General features: G+C 34.1%; 1 non-coding gene across 1 annotated transcript; it reads left to right on the top strand.

Moving 5' to 3' along the window:
• Window positions 1–3,957: 3,957 nt before the first annotated feature.
• Window positions 3,958–4,064, top strand: LOC111812253. The gene has a single exon (XR_002817809.1). It is a non-coding gene; the product is annotated as a U6 spliceosomal RNA (small nuclear RNA).
• Window positions 4,065–4,827: the final 763 nt, after the last annotated feature.

Genomic DNA, 4,827 nt, shown 5'->3' with positions numbered 1-4,827 from the left:
GATTACCAATTTGTTTTGTGTTAGTGTCCTCTGCACTTGTTATGGGTGGGCTTGGATTTTGAGGTTGCATATTGTTCCTTCTCTTCATTTTGTGTAGCACTGTCTTCTGATTTTTATTGTAGATCGGTGTAGTTATAACCTTATCACATACTGAAGTTCAGGTGTAGATCTACAAAATTTGGATTTATCCAGCTGTGCTTGGCTTGGGTCTGGCTGCTGTGCTCAGCTCCTTCCCTCTGCTGCCTTTGAGGGTGAACCTGTTGTGGCCCTCTGGCAAGATTTTCTGCCTCTGACTAGCTGGGTGGTTCTGTCCTCTACACTGTCTGCAGGGATTGCAGCTGCAGGGTTATACCCCAGGCCTGTATGTCATGTCTGAGCTGAGTCTGGAGGGGACAAGGTATAGTAGCGGGGAGAGGCAGCTCTCCCCCACACTCACCGTGTCTGGGTTAGGACTGGGTCTGGGGGTTCCCGGAATGCAGCTGAAATTCCTACTTGGAGGGCAGCGTGGGGGAGGTGCTGCGGAATGGTGGAGGGTGTCCCAAAGTGGTGGAAGAGGGTCTCACCAGAGCTGTTCCTCGGCTGGGACCAGCAATAGGTCCCGCTGGGGCAAGATAGCAGGAAGTTTTCCCATACACTCACCATACCTGGGCCAGGACTGGGTCTGGGGGTTCCCAGAATGCGGCAGAAATTCCTACTCGGCGGGCGGGGTAGGGGAGGTGCTGCGAAGTGGTGGGGGGCATCCCAAGGGGGTGGAAGAGGGTCTCACCCACACAGCACCTGGGCTGGGACCAGTAATAAGTCCCGCCAGAGCAGGGTAGCAAGAAGCTCTCTCACACACTCACTGGACCTGGGCCCTGTGCTCCTGTTTTAACAGCATTATTTTATATACAATTGTAAACTGACTTCTTCATTTGAATATTATATGAGTTTTTCAAATTTAACATATTCAGACTAAAATTTAAAATTTTATATGTGGTTTTATTCTTCCCACAAGAGGCAAAGTACATGACTTAATTACCTTCCTTCAAAACTCAACAAGCACTCCATCAACTTCAACTCTCAAATCAAAGTAAGTTGACCCTCTCACCCAGTATCTTAGTCCAAGTTAAAAAAAAATCCTTGCTTTCTGAACTATTGTAACAAATTATTAATTTCTCTTTTACTTCCATTATTTCCCACATTTAGTCTGCTTCTTAAGATATATGTATAAATCTACACTGATGTAAAATTTTGTGTGTTTGTTTCTTTGGTTTTCTGTCTATTGTTTGAGTTTTTTCCTATGAAAAGAGTTCTTGATGCCTAATGGAGACTAAGGCATAGGTTAGTTACATAATACTGAATGAGTTTCTTACATATTTTTAGATAATTGTTTTAATATGTAATTATGCATAAATCAATAAATACATTATAGATAGTAAAGTTATAATAATCAAGTGAGAGGCAAAGAGACAAAAATGACAGAATAAAAGGAAGAAAATATGTTTATTTATAGCAAAATAATTTAGAAATGTCAAAATTAAGAAAATACTTCTAAAATATTTAAAAAATACTTATCAACACCCTAATATTGGTGGCATATGAGGCACAAATGAATAGGGAAGATATACAAATACAGTTTGATGTAGACATTTTTACATTGACAAAAATGAAAATTCAGGCATAAAGCTCAGGTATCATAAAATAGTCAATCAAAAAATGACAGATAAATTTACCAGGAAATTTAATAAATTCTAGAAATGTGGACAATGTAAACATACCCACAATTATATTGCCTAAAACTTCTCCCACTGTGAGGAATAATTATTCAATTGAAAATTTGGCAATTAATATATTAAAAAGAACATTTAAAAAATAACACTGTCTTATCAGTATTTTGTTTTTTATCAAAAAGATAAGCAAATTGCTATTCATAAAATTATAAGTGATTTCTTTCCCTTTTTTCATACCTCTTTCATGTAAAATTATTTGAAAATCAAAGTAATTTTTGTTTCAAAAAATATTTAGATACTCATATTTGCGTCTAGTTTCTTTCACCGTTTAACATCTCTTTTTTGTGAGAGCTGAATTCACTCTACTGGATGAATCCGAATTTGTGAAACACTTAGGTCTGGGTTTCCTTAATCCCAACAGGATTTCTCTGTCACTTACTTTCTTGAGATCAAGATACATGGGAAGAGATTGTGATAACTCTTATTCGGTCACATGTCTACTTTTTTTTTTTTTTCCCATTACTCTTTTTAGAGGCCAAAGTAATATAATTAGTCAAGATTATTTTCAAGGTACACACACTTGACTCTAAGATAGTTTAATTACTGAATGGGTTTCTGCCATATTTTAATTACTGAAATATAATAACATAAATAAATAGAAAATAGAACCAATTAATAAGAAATTATAGTATTCTATGGTGAGATAGGATAGCATATTTTGTGAGGACCCAGTTCAAACCTTAAACTCTTCATTTATAAGAAAAGAATGATCATCTTTTGAAAAATACTATGGGAGTGCCCAGAAGATATTTTAAATTAATGTAAAATGTGGATAGTAAATATATTTTTAAATGTTATACATTGCAAATGTAAAAAAATTATTATACTGATACCAGCTTGTGCACTGAAAAGGGAGACATATTCATATTCTTAGCATAAGATAAAATTTTCACTTGTCTATTTTAATTTTGTATGAAAACTCTTCAGAAAAGCCAATAAGATATAAAACTAAATTCAATTTCTCCCCTGGAGAAAACTACACTTAAATAACAATATGGAAAGTAATATTATCACTCTCTTTTTTATACATATTTATTTCTATTTATATATAAATAGATGGATGTTGTTACTAGGTAAGATTTAGGGCAAACTATATTAACTAATGTTAAAGTGTATTTCAAGTATATTCCATTGAAAAGTTGAGTGTCCCAAGATTTTGAAAAAGTTTAAGCCTAACCATAAGCCTGAGGACTTAAAATGGTTTTATGATTGCAGTAAGAGTTGTAGTGCATGCACTCAATCAATGTTTAGGCTGTATGTCAACTTAACGTGCTTTATATTTATGAAAACCTAACAGATAATTGCCTGTTGCTTCAGTAGAAGATAATATATTCTTTCTGGTGAGAGCTACAGTTGCTGGATGTATGTAATAATCTGTAAATTAGGGTGAAAATCTTGAAGGTTTGAACATTATTTTAATACTTGTAGAAACAATAACAAGGATAGACATCATTTATTAATATTATCTTGGAATTTTAATTATGAAATCATGAATAATTATAATTTTGGGGTATTTGTAGATTGGAAACTCACTGAACTAGTGCTTCTTAAATTTTATTTTTTTTTCTTCTAAATTTAATAGGATTTAAAATAAAAGGAAAATAATGTATTTGGAAAATATATATTTTTAAACTTTCTTTGTGAGAATTAGGGACAAATTTGGTACAACTGTGTTTTCTGATGTTTATTAATATTAAAACTAATCATTGAACTTTTGTATGTAATTATCACACATAATATAATGCATGACTATTTTTGTGTTGAAAAGACTATATCTATAATGGTATTTGCATTGACTTATTCTGTGGAATTATTTTTTAAATATAATTTTATTTTTTAATTAATTTTATTAATAAAGAAATAGCCATGAGACAGTTTCAAAACAGATTAGTAGGACAGATACAATAATTAATTCATTGCATATTGTTGTCTTTGTAGTAGTTATTCAGAATACAAGATGCAGACATGATATCTTGTCTAAGCACTATTAGTACAAATTTTTCTTCTCATTGAACTAAGAGAAAGTAACTGTGTATCTATCCTACTTTTGCACATACATATATATTTTTTCACTGCAAAATGGTTCTTCATTTATATTCCCCTTTTTGGTTTAGTTTTGTTAGAGAAAGGTATTCCATCGCCATTTAAATATTGTAGGTGCATGAATTCAACAAAATAATCCAATAAAGTGCTCGCTTCCGCAGCACATATACTAAAATTGGAACGATACAGAGAAGATTAGCATGGCCCCTGCGCAAGGATGACATGCAAATTCGTGAAGCGTTCCATATTTTTAGTTCAACATATCAATACTTGATGAAAAATACCTGTTCCATATTATGCCTAAGATGTTTGATATGCAGACAGATAGTGAGATTAAGCTTAACAGCCTAGGTTGTATGGTAATAGCAATAAGCTTGACTTCTGGATGGTTAACAACCTAAGTTTGCAGACAAAAATTAGAGAAAAAGAAGGGCTGAAAGGAAAGCCAACATTTTGACCTTAACCTTCTAAGGTCAATTAAGACTCAGGACATATGAGAACTTGTACTGCAATGTCCTGTAACTCAGTAGTGTCCCAAATTTTCTGATCATGGAGATTATGGGGCCAAAGAGGAAAGTGATGGATGATGTAGAGTGTGCCTAAGGAGAGTCACATGGAGAGAAAACATTTTCTCAGGCTTTCCCAGGGAGCACATTGGCCAAGCAATGGCCGTGACTCATCCCCATGGCTGACACTGACAAAAGGTTCTACAATCTGAAGTACAGGATCTCAGGATAAATCCTGAGGGGATTTCACTGACCTTATCAGTCCCAAAAGCTACAACTCTTGTTGCATAGGTCCTGCTTTACCTTGTTTTTAACCATCCAGCAGAAAAGTATAAAAATGAAATAGAAGAAGTAAAGCCATGCTGTTATGTTGAGCTGTAGGTGACTCAGGTCAACAATTTCTGACATTGCCTGTCAAGCAGAAGACCCAATACTATTATGGGATACTGGACTCTTAGAATATTTTCCTGAGTTTACACACCTATAATATTCAAATAATGGAACTTAAC

This window comes from Octodon degus, unplaced genomic scaffold (genome assembly GCF_000260255.1).
Source record: "Octodon degus isolate 3935 unplaced genomic scaffold, OctDeg1.0 scaffold00118, whole genome shotgun sequence".
In the NCBI taxonomy this organism is placed as follows: Eukaryota; Metazoa; Chordata; class Mammalia; order Rodentia; family Octodontidae; genus Octodon; species Octodon degus.
This window is presented reverse-complemented; position numbering and strand designations above follow the sequence as displayed.